A 15,685-nucleotide genomic window follows, 5' to 3' on the forward strand; every position below is an offset into this window, starting at 1 on the left:
AGCCTCCTCCACATGCATTTGCTGAATAAAGATGGCCCTTTGCAGAAATTAAAGGAAAATGTCATATTGTGAACAGTCCTAGATTTAATTTCATAGAGAAGATAGAGGATAAAAAAAAAATACTGTTTTAACTTGTCATTTTTCAGTATGTTTGGAGTTGGTAATATTTCAAAAACTTTTTATAAAGAAGGAGACATTAGCAGTTATGCTAACTCTCATGGAAGAACCTAAGTCTCTGCAGTTGCAATTAATGGTAATCACTGGCAAATCTGTTTTAAATGTCTAATTAATCCTAAGCATGTAAGTAGTGTGACTGTTGTAAATGGAACTGCTCAGACACTCATGTACTGACATGCACAAAATTAGTCAGGCACTTGGCTCCTCCAGTAGGTCCGGATGGAAATGCAAAACTCTTGTGCTAAATCACTTGGGCTCAAGAGAATGGTGCAGTTTAATTATCTCCAGCCAGGGTTAAAGGGGGCTGGAAGTATCCTTTTGTGCCAGAGAAAATCACCCAGATGTCATTTGTAAGGGCAGCAAGGACCAGCTCCAGGGAGCCAGCACAGGAGAGGTTTTGCTGCGTGGCTGTTACTTGTGAAGGGAAACTACTTTAGGATATTAATGCAAGCCCAGTAATCAGCCTGAGATGGGCTTGAGATGCTTCATTCAAATTTAGAGAGTTCTTTCTATTTGGAAGTGTTGACGGGAAAATTATCTAGGTCATGTAAATGAGAGTAGGGATCATTTGGGGAGACTTCAAGTACTGCAGTACTAATGGGCAATATTGAAGCAGACTTTTCATTTTTCATGTGTACCAATCACCTGAAGTATCAACTGGCTGCACATTCCTAAAACTAAAGGATGTTGTAAGGGGGAAAAGTGGGAAAAATCCTAGAGCTGTATTAACTAGAACTAATTTAGAACTGGGAAAAATTCAGGATGATTGGTGAACAGGAGGATGAAGAAGTATGGCTCAAACTCAGTGAGTTTTGTAGCACTGAGTATCAAAGTTGCTTTATCCCACACCTGCTAAAACTGCACGGTCCCAGACAGAGGCCAACACTCTTCAGTCACTGTAACTGACAAAAAAGCTCCCAGGAAGAAAAATATGATCATTAAGATCTTGGGGGGTGGGAGTTGAGTGGAATGTTTGTCAGAATTTCAAATTATTAAGAAAATTGGAATTTGGTGTGGATTTGGTATGTGACAACCCTACAGAAATTTCTCCCTGCTTCTAACAGCACTTACATGGCTAAGTAAAACATAAATTTATTGTTTGGTCGTTGTGTTGGACAATTAAGCCTTGAGAATGTTTTTGTCTTTATTACAGATTGTAATAGTCTTTATTTTTAATATAAATTTATTCCATATAATTTATTATGTAAAAATATAAGTGCATGGCAATCTGCAGTTAAATCAGTGGTCACTGCTTCAAAAAGCATCTAATTCTGGTTCAACAGTCAGTGGTTCTGGCAAAGGACTGAACCACTGTCATGTGATGTACACTTAGAAATAAACAAAAATTGCTGTGATACTGAAATGAAGATTATTTACAGATTAGTTTTCTTTGAAGGGAGGCTCCGTGAGGCTTTGCTGTACAGAACACCCTTCTCCAAAACATAGTGATTCAGTGACTTATTGTATATACAGCATTTTTTACTTAATTCTTTCATATGTGTGTTTTCAGATGATGAGTGTGTGTAACCTCCATAGGATATTTAGATTTTATAGAATCCTGAAGTTAATTGCAGATGTTTTGAATAGTTTTATTTTGTCCTGCTTTATGCTAACCATGATTTGGTATTTAGTCCTGGACCAGAAGGATTTTTTGATTGTTTGGAACTTCAAAAAAGGAAATATTTTTGTTCAGAAATTTTGCAAAGCTTGTCAGATTTTAGGGCTCCTCTGACAACATCCAGCAGATGACAAACAGTTCCTGGGAGTGCTTGGGTAGCCAGTATCTTGTGCATCACCAACACCTTGTGCACTTCAGTCCAAATGCAGAGAAGTGTGCGCAGATGGAAGGAAAACACCTGGCTTTCACAGTCCTTCTGGCACCCAGGCAATGGCCCAAACCAGTTTCATTCTGAAGTGGCTTTTTTATCCAGTCAGTGCAAGTCTGGTGTTTGGAGGCACCCTGAGAGCTCTGTCTTTCTGACAGGACTGCTCTGGGCTGTTCCTGAGCTGCAGCACAAGGTTTATGTGCCCAGAAAGAAAAATGGAGACGTGAGCTCAGCTTGGCTCCAGCCTGGTGATGCTTTGTCAATATTGGATTGGCAATCCTGTTATTATAAGAAACAAGGACATCATGTAGCTGTTAGGAGCTAGAAAATAGATTGTTTACTATGTTCCATGCCATCAATCAGTTTTGTGAGAAAACTTGAGCTCTGGCTGACTGGCATAACTTCTTTTAAAAGCCCCAAGTGTCTCTGTTGCTTAATATTTATTGAGATTCAGTTAACAGCAAATTAAAACTATTCAATTTTTTATGGAAAATAATTTAGAATATTAAGAGTTTTGTAAATCAAATTATTTTAATTCTAATCACAGTAATAAAATTGACATGATGTTTTAAAATAGAGTGCATAGCTGCTGCAGGAAAGTCGTACCAGTCAATGTGTATAGACTGCTAATTTACTTCAAACTGGAGATTAGTAACATAATAAGAGATTACTTCTCTAATAAGATATTTGTCAGTAAAATAATGCAAAAAGCCAAATTTAAGTGATGAAGGTTAGTTTCCTTGAAATATTCCTCTTTGGTGCGTAGTGTATCTGCAGACTAAATATATTTTGTATTTTATGTCACTCAGTATTAGACCAAGTCTTCTGCATTCTTAATGTTTGTTTCACTATGCAAATTCCAAGTTTGGAAAGCTGTTGCCTTCCAAGTCTTCTGTATATAATCATATACATAAGCATATATATAAGAAGGATATAAGAAGTTCCAATTTGCAACAAGAGTTCCTTCTGGTCAGCTGCATAGTGTAAATTGAAACTAAAATATTTAAATTTCATCCTAGAAAAAAAACTTCTTAGGACTTACAAAATGCCATTTTTTAAAAGCTCACTGTGTGAAATGACCTTAGTAGTTAAGTGACATCCTCCATTGTAACAAAAGAATAATTGAATCATGTATCAAATGTTTGCATTGAAAACCAGAATATTTTATGATGGGACCAAGGATCAGCTTGACACATCCCAGTAAGAAAGAAAAATGAGACGTACAGTAGAGAGGAACAAGTGTGAAGCTGGGCCTTCCTTCCTGCCAGCCCCATGCAATCACTCATGTTACTGCTTTGAAGCCTTAGAGGTTTGATTCTGGCCATGGTCTAATTCAAGCTCTAGTGAAGTTTATCAAGTGCCTTACCTGGAAAATGAAATTTAAAAAAAAAGGCGGGGCGGGGGGGGGGAAGTTGAAAACTGGTCAGATATAGAAGAAAATGTGTAATGGATCATCAAATGAAAACAAGACTAGGAGATGAATACTTTGCCCTCGATGAAGTCAGGGTATTTTATCCCTAAAGCACAGGTACCTGAGGCAGTCTCCAAATATTAAAATATTAAGGACAGCCTTCCCCTTCTGAGGTGAGTACATTGTGGAACTCGATGGTGCCATTTGGTATCCTGGAACTGGACTGGTGGCATTGCACACGCCTGTTAGGCAAGTTAGTGAATCAGAAGCAAGCAACCTCTCCAAGTTGGAGCTGTACAGTGCAGTCTTCCTCTTAATTTTAATTCTAATGTGGTAAGTCATGACCTCTTCTTCAAACCCTACCCAGCCTAATCCCTTCCTGGGATCTGACAGCATGCAGCCATTTTTTTGGGTGGGTACACAGGCACAACTGTGTCTGTTCAGAAGTGTTCTTCAAACTATTTGACCTGGAAGTGGATATGAAAACTACCTTCTCAGGGCAGAGTCAAAATGTTCCCATGGTCTAAAGCTGTCCACCCTTCTCTAAACACATCCCTCATTGGTATTCAACCTTAAAAAATGTCTTTCATTAAAAATATAATTTGACGAAGTAATTGACTTGCATTTGATTAAGTCACAATCTATTGGATTAACATGATTAATAGATAAAATTATAATCAAACAGAGCAGTACAAAAGGTGAATTAAGTCATGGGTCACAATAAAATACTAAATTTAAGAAAGATTGATATTGGCAGGATTATTCCTTTCACAGTAGGTATCAGGCTGTTCCCTTACAGACAGTGATGTCATTCAGATGGATTTGGGTAGTCAGAATCAGGGTTGCTTCAAAGGGCTTTGAAGTTGGTGAGAGTTATGCCAGAGTTCTGTTTACAGTACATAACACCCACAGTGTAAATATTCACTGCTCCCATACTGATAGCAAAATGTGGGGTTACTATTAGAAGAATTAGTTCTGAACTGCAGAGGGGAAAAAACAGCTTAATGATCCTAGAATCAAAAAATCACTTGGCCAAAGAAGAACTGTGGTAAGACTTCCTGTTCCACAGCACTGGAATACAGTGTAGCATTTCCTTGTACATATCTATTAGGAAGATAACTTAAAATTTGTTATGAATTTTGACCCACCAATACATAGGACACTGCATTGACTGAAAAAAGCTTATTCAGAATAAAAATTCTAGTATTAAAATTATAGTGTTTCTTTTAGTGAACAAGTAACAACATAGCAACAGACAGCAGCCACATCTTAAGATGACTGTAAAGCTGCAGGTAAACCATTAATGGCATGGTCCCCACCTGGATGAACTGTCAGCATTAATGTGGCTTGTACTTTACTTTGAAAAGGCAAAATGAATTAATTGATCTTTGTCTAGCAACTAGAGTATTCCTTTTCTGAAGCTAAATGTTTTCCTTCGTGCCCACCATGGCATGTCATTTTAGTGCTCCCCTTTTAGGAGTGCCAAGCTAACAGCATGGTCTGGGTGTGGTGCATTAAAGTGGTCATGGCTTGAAATGCATGAAATGCCACTGGGTGGGGTGGGCAGCTAGCTGCACCCTCATTTTGGAGTTATCTAAAGATAATGTTTTCTCTCAACCTCTGTTTTATTTCAAAAGGATAGAGCTAGTGGAAATAACTATACCTACAGTTACCTAACCTTCCTAGACTGACAGCTTGTCAGTAATTAGATCAGATTAGTTAGTAATTAGATCAGCACTTGGTCTGCTACTGAAGTTAGTGTGTGTGGGGGATCTGCTAAGTCCTTTGAAACAAAAAATTGATGGCTAAATTGAAGATACTGGTAAAACATAAGCAGAAAATTCCCACTATGGGATGACAGACTACTGACTGTTTCAAATTTAATTTGCAATAGTCGTGTTCATTGAGGCACCTGTAAGATAAGGAGAAATAGGTGAATTACAGACTTTAACAAGCATCTGAGTTCAGGAAGCTATCAAATCTTTAAGGTGTCTTCAGCACTGTCTCAAAATTCACTAGAACAGAATCTAAGTCCAGTAAATATGTTGAGCACCTCATCAAGTTCAAAGTACCCAGAGAGTTATGGGATGTAGTTGCCTATGGAACCCATCCGGAGTTGTGTTTAAAATCATGATTGTTTTAGCCTAGTCAGGTGGGGGATGATGTGCCAAAACAATGTGGAAAAGCTGTCACTGTAAGCAGCTTTCTACTGGTTGGCTCCCAGTATCCCAAATACAGAGACAAATGAGAATGTTTGTTGCCTAAAGGAGAATTTCTTGTAGTCTAAGCTGACATGCTCTAATAAAAGGGAGTGCAAAAAGACTGTCAGAGCCATGAAATGCAGAATAGTTATTATTGTTTGGTCATTCTTGTTCAGCATTAGACAGCATGGCTCAGCCATGTGTGTATTTGCTTATTAAAAGACAAAAAAAGAAAATCTCATTTCACTTCCAACTTCACTTGAAATCTCTTGAGCAGTTGGCACGTGATATCAGTGTTTTAGTGCCAAAATTATAAATAAATTTTTTGGTCCTTATGACACATTTAAGAATAGCTTTAGCATTAGAAATGGAAGGGCTAAGCTGGACCCTTCTCTCTATACTAGGATGTCTAAAATTAAGAAAAATTAAGAAATCAATAGAATTTAGCAGATGTATTTTTTCAGTAATTTCTCTATTGTTTTCTGGATACCCTGAATTTCAGAATGTATTACCTCTGCCCTCACTCATGAAGCATAGCCCTTGCCAAGGTAAATTCTAAATTAAAATAAAAATTATGTTAAAATTTTAAATTAAATTAAATGCTACACTTTTGTACAATGCAAAATGGAAGAAAACAAAAGAAAAAGGAAGACTAGGCTGTTTCCAATGTCATTAAACTTAGGCAGGACACTTTACATAACTTTAAACTGTTGTTTTGAAACCACTTGATTTGTTTACTGCAGAAACAGTGTTTTGTTATGGATGAACTTAGCAATGACCAACTAGGGATCCCTGTATATTGATTTTTTTTTTGTTTTATTTAAGAATAAATTTAGATGGATGGATGAATTTGGAATGCTGTTGCTTCATCTTTATCCCTAATTGAGATACTACCGTGGATTGTAAGGCTCTGGAGTATAATGATTTGTCAGCACAGGACACAGAGTGGACCAATTTAATAGTTGCTAGAGGGGTTAGGATTCCTACCGCCTTTGATGAAATCTTTTTTAGGTCAGTAACATTTAGAGATATAGGGAAAAAAAAATGAAGTAATTGGAGAGAAACCAGATGGTTTGTGGCTAATTTGGAAAAGTACAGATTATTGTTGTGCAGCATCTTATTCATTAAATGAAAAGGCCTTAAGATTTTGTGAGGGATAGATTAATATTGATATCACGTTATGATTCACACTGTTTAGTGTGCAAACATCAGCCATCCCTTATGTTTTTCTGCCCATGCTCAGTGCTATCACTGAAGCCACTGTATGAGGAATTGCCATGGTGAGTCAGTAGATGACAGCCTTACATGTATATTTTTCATTTATGTTTTCCTACTACGGAAAAAACATTTGCATGCTGTAAAACACAAATTCAAGTATTACAGAAGCAGTCAAATGTATGCTTTATCGTGGAAATACCATGGGTGAGTGAAGTGTCACAAGCATAAGCTGATCACTGCATTCTCTGCCATTTTTTCAGAGCATCTTGCTTTGCAATTTGCTTCTCTTCATTACAATTACATCATTAAATATACGTTAATTTTTAAGTTTCTTTATTGTTCCATTCTGAAGTAATACAGGCACACCAGCTAGGAACTGAGGTGTGCTTATTTTAGGATGTTTACCCATCTCTAACCAGGTAAATATTATTTTACTCAGATTTATTATAATAATGCCCAGGGACCCTAAATGAAATTGCTGAGCCGTTCATAGGTACTGCAAGGGGCAATCTTTGCCTCACACAGTTTGTAGCAAAAATTAGCAAGACAGAAAAAAGATGAGAGTGCACACACAGCCTGGTAAGTGACTCTTTTGGAGAGGCTTTGTAAGAGAGAGGTGGAATGCTTAGGAACAGTGTCTGCTGACTGAGCTGAGAGATGCTGCTCATACACACGAAGGGCCCACATGTCCCAAAAGATATGGAAGTGAAGTATTTTTAATTGAGGAACATGTGTCATATAATGTATATTTAATACATTAATATATTTTATATTTGTGTGTTGCTATATATCTGTGTCTAATTTTGTCGTATTTCAAGATGTCATTACAAATTCTTCACTGTATATTGCAACTGGTATAGGGGATTTTTTGGCTCCCATTAGCTTACATAGTGTTCTTAAGGCCTTTACCTTCTGTTGTGGGATGAAGAGATTTAAACTTCACAGCCTCTTGCTGTCACTTGCTGGCGTAATTGAGAATATTGTCTGAGATTTTTGGAGAATCCTTTCCATTTGGCAGAGATGTTTGGACACGCTTGTTAGGAACTGAACACTACAAAATAGATGGTCAGCTCTGGAGGGGATTCTTCAACAAGGGAATAGCTGTAAGAAAGCAGTGCCAAACAAGCAGCATTTTGCTGAGAGGTTTTCAGAATAACATTCTTGACTTAGAGCCCATTATCTAACAGATGTGTATTGATTTAATAAGCCTCCCTACTGTTTCACTGTAAGCACTTAGTTCTCTCATCTTCAGTGGAGGATGTGAAACAGGAATCTATTAATAAAAAGTCTCTTATTCCAGCAAAACATGTTGGTGCCCATATTTGTCAAGGACAGTTAAGTATTTCAATGCTAATTAAAACTTCATTTTTTTGATTGGGACACTGTGGGCAAGGCCCTCAGTTGGATATAGTGCATCATATATATACACTGATGTCCTTTTGCTTGACCAAAGAATAACATTGCAAATTATTTAATCTACACTATTTTTTCCTGGTATACCTCAAAATGATCTTACAAAATAATATGATTTTCTGTATCTACAGAAGAAAGTACTTGATAACTTGCCACTGTCAAGTCGCTAATTCATTCTCATTTCTTTTTCTGGATGCATTTTAATTTTTTTTTTTTTCTAGATGACTTTTACTGACTAGGAGCAAATATCAGGAAAGATTAAAATAGGTGTGATTTGGCACAAAATCTCTTTAAAGAAGTGCATAAGTGTGGGAGGGAAGAGGGAGGGCCAGCTCTACAGCAGCTGCAGAGTTCTGTCAGGTTTAGAAACAGATTTGGTTTCTGTGACAAGGCTTTGGTGGGAGGCTCAAGGAGTGGTGTCTGTGAGAAGGTGCCAGAAGCTTCCCCCATGTCTGCTAGAGCCAATGCCAGCCAGCTCCAGGATGGACCTGCTGCTGTCCAGGGCTGGCTCAGCAACAGCAGATTGGATGCAATTTATTCCAGAAGTGAGGGAAACCTGCACAACAGCCATTGCAGCTGGGGAGATGAGTGAGAATACAGGAGAGAAATTCTGCTGACACCAACTTGGAGGGAGAAGATGCTCAAGCACCAGAGCAGATTTTTCTGCCACCCACGGAAGTCCGTGGTGGAGCAGAAACCCACCTGCAGCCCCTGGAGGGAGACCAGAGCAGGGTGCCTGAAGGAGGCCATGACTCCATAGGAAATCAGGACCAGCCTGGCAGGACCTGCAGAGAAGAGCCCACGCTGGAGCAGGTTTGGTGGCAGAACTTGGGACCCTGTGGGGATCAGGAGCAGGATGTGAAGAACTGCAGCCTTGGGATTGGACTCATGTTGGAGAAGTTTGTGCAGGACTGTGTTCTAGGAGAGGGACCCTGTGCTGGAGCAAGGGAGAAGAGTGTGAGGAGTGGTCCCGAGGAGAAGGAGCAGCAGAGACAGATGTCTCTGTCTCCTCAGCCTCTTGAAGAGTACTCTTAATGTTTCCCCATGCACATCCCAAAGTAACAAGTCACTTTTGAAAGTCTTATTTAAATGTTATATCCTTTCTTACAGATGCCTCGGTTAAAAACACTGGATTTGCATTCTTGTATTTCACGTTTCTGTCATGCATACAGTGTAAAGCACCCTAAGGCCAAGCATTCTATACAACACAGCTTTTTGGAGGTAAGGAAAGCTTGTGTGAGTAGTTCAGCAGCTGTTTTGAACATGAGATCTCTTCTTTCATAATCTATTACTGCTTTCTGTAAAGTTTCAAGTAATTTGCTTCTCTGAATCAGGCTATAAAGCTTTTAACTGCAAAACTGATCTCCTCATATGTTCTAATGCTGTAATTACATGAGGCCTGATCTTCCAACCCTTGACAGCCTAAGTAATCTGTACTTATGTAACTAATCTTTGTTATTGAATACAGGGAGAGTCAAGTGATTTCAGAGTATCTATTAGGTCTCTACTCAACTTTCCTAAATCACATTTTGTTTTCACATAGATAAGTGATCTAAGTGAAGGGTTAACAGTGTTCTGTCTCTCTTAATTTGAGATTTGGAAGACAATTATAATTCAAAATGTTTCTTCTAGTTGAGACTCCTTAGGAAAGACACATGCATAGCCTAGAGCTAGAAGTCCAACTTTGCTTTTAAATGCAAATATTTTAACAAGTATAACACACAGAAGCATGAACTATCAATTATTACTACTAGGCATATGTAAAACATCTTGTTTATCACAAAGAGACCAAATTAGGCTAAAAGTAAAATAGAAATTTGTAATTGAAATGTTGCCTGTTCTCCTTTAAAACTGCCCATTGTTCTTCTCAGAAGTGGCCTTCAGGTTGTCTTGATGCATCTAAATAGATCTTTCAGTAAGAAAAGATGGGAACTGCCAGTGTTGGCAGACTGTTTGTCATGCAATGAGACTTCCTGGGAACGGTGTTAGAACAGTGCATTATTTACAGCACCAGCCTGTCATTTAAGAGTTAAGGCTTTGTTTCCCCTTACTTTCATTCTCTAGAGGTCTTACTGGTACTTACAGAATGACAGGAGGAAGTTTCAAGTCGGGGAGAGGGCATTTCCCCGCTGACCTACCAATACAGGAATGTAGACAAAAGTCCATGGAAATTTTGAAAGTGTTAACTTCAGCAGATATTTTGAATCCAAACTTAACGGCATTCAACTTAAGATGAAACAAGTGCAAGTTTCAACAAATTTTGGATTTTTCACTATAGTACTGTCTCAGCCTCAGTCAAGTCAAATTCTACTGTCTATCTCCATCCCCCAGAAGACCTTGTTCTGAGACAGTAATACCTTGGGGGTTTGGTTGATTTGTTTGTTTGTTTTTCTAGGCTGGGACTACTTATCTTTTAGGCTTATGGCTGGCTTGAGCCCTAGAGGTGATTTAGTTGCATCCCTTTGTAGACATGACAGTTTTACCAACACTTTCCCTTTCTCCAGGGTAGTTGGTAGCTTTTGACCAGAAGATAACTGTCTTAATCACCCTCAGTGCACCTTCAGGATGTCCCCTTGAAGAGCTGCACTCACAGGAGTCCCATGACTGCTGGACATGTGCTCAGTGCTGTGACTCGTGTGCTCAGGGAACAGGGCCTGAGGAGTCGTCTGTGGAGCTCCTCTGGGACTGGAGCTCTCTAATCACTCTTGGTTACTGCACTGTCTTGTTTTGTCCTCTTTAGGTTTTGGTACAAATTTCTGTACATTGGCCTCACTATGGAGTAAATTCAGAGCTCCCTGTCACTGCTGGGGTTCTGTATATCATGCCAGGCCCTCTGATTTGCTTGAGGTATTTATGCAGCTTATTTCTACTATATCAGATACAGTTTCACCTTGGAATTCACAGTGGTCATAATTGAATCTATTTAACTTTGACAAGATTGATATTGTTGTTTAATTCCTATTTTACAAAACGGTATGTCTAAGTACTATTATTTAAAGGTGTATTGTCTGCATTGTTTCACAGGCTCTTCTCTCTTACTGATGACTTCTGTGCTTTTTCAGGTTCTGAGGGTTTAGATGCCAGACCACAAACTTTTTTCCACTCTAGACTTGTTGGAATAAAATGAATGCTACCTCTAAACAAGGCTGTCTCAAAAAGTTGGAATATTTTTGTTTAGTGTACGACCCCCCCATCATCAGCTGCTTCTAATTTTTCTAAGAGCATACAATTAAAGAGATTTGGCTCAGCTGCAGAGACTTTCACTTCAACTCATTAAGTGGATAACAGCCCAAATAATATTTACCTCTATTAAAATAATAGGTCCTCTACTAGGTGGTGTTACATATTTCTGGTGGTTTTATATATATACACAGCTACTTCTGTGTTTATCAGACAGCTTGTACATGTATATACAGCATCTGATTTTGCATTTTAGTACAGTCCAAGAGTAGAAGTCAGACCATACCCTCTGTGTCACTCCAACTTCAAAAGGACATAAAATAGCCCTCACATCTCCATATCACTACCCCAAGTCTCTTCTTTTTTGTTTGGTTTCTTGCACCAGAGAGAAAGGAGTGTACCTGAGGCAGTCAGTTGTTTCTTGTCTCTGCATTGTTTGATGTGTGATGAGCTTGGTTATCAGATCTCAGTGTGCAATCAGATATGGCTTCACTTGCTACAGAAAGTGCTTATCTACAAGGAGACAAATATGCCCTCTACTGACTTCATCTGTGGCTAGAGTTTAAAAGCTGCTGTCAGAGAGTACACAATGGAACTGTTTGCAAATAAAGCAAATTAAAATAAACATCTTTTATCATAAGAAAGCAATTAGTGTTGACTCACAGCTTCACTTGGTTTTTCTTTCCTGACCTTGACTACATTGTGATGGTTTTGTGCTTCCTCGGACAGTTTCTACTTGCATCTGCATTGATTAAACCTTGATCTCATTTATTATCTCAGGAAATGGTCTCAAGGTCACAGGGCTGGAAATTTAATTATGGTGGCAGTATATTAAGTGGCACATTTAAAGATGCTGAATCGTAGTAATTAATTTTTTGGATGGTGGTCTCTAGGGAACAGGTTTTCTCTACACTGGGTGTTTAGACATCCATCATGGCCATTCAGCTTGGCAGCTGTCTTTTAGCTTTAAACTGCATCATTATTCATCTTTTATGACTGACTTTAAAAACACTAGACAACTATATCCTTTTTTATTGTAATATATGTCAGATGCTTGTATTAAGCTATACTTCACCTTTGCTATAAAACATTAACAGAGGTTGCTAGCAGCTACCTAGGCTGGCCTCTAAATTGAGACAACAATTACCCTTCGCTGACATCTAGTGTCAAGACATGAGATATAGCTGGAGTGCCGAATCCATTGGCCTGGAAATCCAGCACTTCCCCACTGATTCAGGCTCACCCAAGAAGCTGCAGCACTGGACATAATTAGTGGACACGAGGGATTAACTTGGCACACAATGTTGACTTTGTAGCAGCACTAGGTTATAGGATGAAATGCAGCACTGTCAAGGTCTTAAAAAGCTTGTAATGTTTAATGAAGGAATGGTCATTAAACTTGCTGGATCAAATATTAGGCAAGATGGAACTGGGAGGTATTTAATAAAGAGGCCTGAAAATATGAACTAAATCACATATATTCATTTAAACTGCTGGCTAAAGCCCAGTATATTTCAAAATAATTCACTGCTGGTTTAAGCTAGATGGTATGAACTGGGAAGGAGAAGAGTAAGCAAGTTTTAGCTTTCTGCATAACTTTACAGATTGTTTTTTTCTACTGTAGATTTATTTTTCTTAAATGAAATACTTTAAAGTTCACACATTCTGTTGGGACTGCAAAATGGAATGGGTGTTAGAGTTCTCAAAGTGAACAAGATTTTCAAGTGAGGCCTTTCATATCCTTTGTCAAGCTGAATCTTCCATTATCGATACCAAAATATTAAACAGTGGATTAAAAAAATATTGTTACAAGAGTTGATCATAATACCAGTATATTAATAACACTATTTTTTACAGGCTGAGGTGAAGGTGATCTCTTAAAGCAGCTGGGGCATGGAACAGATTTAAATTCTAGGTACAGAATATTGGGTATAGCATTCCTCCTGCACCTGCACCTCCTGAATTTCACTAGACATAGTTTTTCAGCTGTAAAAACCTTTGAGCTTTACTGCTGAAGTTTTTGACCTTCTCTTTAAATTTGTGTTGGGAACCCATCTTGTGCTATTTGGCCTTTTTGGAACAGTAGTCTTCTTCTGTTGTGCTGTGTTTTGTCATTAGAATTATGTGATTGTGGGTGAGATGTTTAAATGCAGTGGAGCTGAGAAAAACTCATCTTCCCAGGTGTATGTGCCATCTGAGTGCACCTTACTTCCCTGGGCAGTTCTGTATGCTCAGCCCCGGGCTCTTGTTAATTCAGAGGGTTTGTAGGCAGTATTTGTAAATGCTGTGCATGTCATTCCTCCACCTGAGGTCTGTGTTCCCACAGTTTGAGAAGAGAACAGCAGGAAGAACAGCAGGATTTAGGGAGAGAAGTGGATGATGGATCTCTGAAGTGAGATATATGAAGGCACACAGGGTTTCTCAGCTTCACTTGGGTTTGATCAGTGACTGCAGAGGACGTCTCCCAGCAGCGTCACACAACGTAGATGGTCTCAAGGCTGGAGAGTGAGCACAGCAGATAATTTGGATCAGGTCAATCAAGCCACAGACAAGCCTACTTGGAAATGGAAATGAGTGATACCACAGTGAATTCTTACAGAGCTGCATATGGAGTTTTGGAGGTGTCCACATTTAATCGAATTGAAGAGGTGCAGAGAGGTGGGAGATGGCCAATATCTAGTCAAGAGTCAATTTAAACAGGAAATGTTTGCAAGTATAATGTTCAGTCTGGTTTCCATCTACATGTGGTTGAAAACTCCTTGGTAATTCCCTTATTAAAACACACTATAAGCTTGTAAATTAGCTCTCTCCTACTTTTAAATATTGCAACAGAACATAGAAATGGGAATAAGGTATCCTGATCACTCCTGTGGATCATCATGGTTATGTTCTAAATGCCCTAGTCTGTTCTAAATTATTAAAATTGGATAAATTGCATGTATGTATGGTTGCACATCTAGCCGAGCAAATCAGCAAAAACCTGCGAAGACAGGTTAGTTAAACCAGGTTTTTTTTCCCCCACAGGTTTCTGAAGAAGCCCCTTTGTTCAAAACCACTGGATTTTGGGAAGAAGCAAGCAAATCACAATGTAAGAAATATGGTGGAATTGCAGGATTTCATGGATATTGGTGGGTACTGATAACGGGAGCATAGTAAGTACCAAAGAAAAATCAAGAGGATATGTGGATATTCTTTTTCTCAAGTTTGTTTTCTATCTTCTTGTAACCCATTTTAACAAAGACCATGTAGATATGTGGGTTGTAACTCTCTATGCTACTGGCCCATTCACAAATGGTTTGAATACATCTGCATGTAAATATTGATGTCCATATGCACATATGTGAGTATTCACGAGTGGGGACCAGCTCTTTAGAAAATTTGAATTTTGGAGCATGTAGAAGAGATGAAATCAGTATAGCTGAGGCAGCCATGTTGGAAGAGTGATAGGTGTAGAGTGATAAATAATCCATAGGTTAAGATAAATTAATATGAGTAAATAGATGAGTAGCTTTGAACAACAAATGGAGAAACAGAATAAAAAACCATTAATGCTAACTTCAGAAGAGGCTCATGATACCAAATCACATATTCACCATGAACTGCTTCTTCTGCTGCAGTCATGACACATTCTATTCAGATTACCTTACTGCTGGATTAAGTCACCAGCAATGCTATTGAAATCAAGATAGCAAATGTTTCCATAAATCATTTGCAATTTATGGATAGAAAAATTTGTCTGTTTTGTTGGTTTTTATGTCAAAAAGCTCAACAAAACCACTTCTTTCTCCTGTCTGGAGACTTTTTTACCTAAAATGCTACAGCAGAAGAGCAGCAGTGATAGAAAATTGTGCTTCAGCACCTTTTGCAACAGACTTGCAGATGTTTGGTAAATTAGAACTTCTACTGCTGAAAGGTTGGATTTATCACCAGTCCAGAGGTTTGGATCCAATCTGTTGTAAGTTATCAGAACTTTCAAATGACATATCAGGGTTTTTCCTCTGCTTTTAAAGCCTCTCTTACATTAAAACACCATGTTATTCTTGTACTGACTTCTTGCAAATATCTCATGAAAGAATTTTTTAAAACATTTAAAGCCATTACTCAGTACACTTGCTTTACTTTTATGGTAGTTCTGAATGCCACAGTTTCAGCCCTTATCAGAGAAAGTTCCTTTCAGATGAGGTAGGCAATAATTGGATTTCTATTTCAAAACTGTTTTGGTGCATACTCACATGACTGATATCCTCATAACCATCCAC

At 38.4% G+C, this 15,685-nt stretch overlaps 1 long non-coding RNA gene across 1 annotated transcript in view; it reads left to right on the forward strand.

Moving 5' to 3' along the window:
- The window catches only part of LOC120509123, a 64,643-nt gene extending 53,551 nt beyond the window's left edge, over window positions 1-11,092 (forward strand). Inside the window, exons 2-3 of the long non-coding RNA XR_005629162.1 lie at window positions 9,357-9,467; window positions 10,987-11,092. This is a non-coding gene — a long non-coding RNA (uncharacterized LOC120509123). The remainder of the gene's footprint in view (window positions 1-9,356; window positions 9,468-10,986) is intronic.
- Window positions 11,093-15,685: the final 4,593 nt, after the last annotated feature.

Source organism: Passer montanus, unplaced genomic scaffold, assembly GCF_014805655.1.
Source record: "Passer montanus isolate IOZ18808 unplaced genomic scaffold, ASM1480565v1 scaffold5, whole genome shotgun sequence".
NCBI classification, from domain to species: domain Eukaryota; kingdom Metazoa; phylum Chordata; class Aves; order Passeriformes; family Passeridae; genus Passer; species Passer montanus.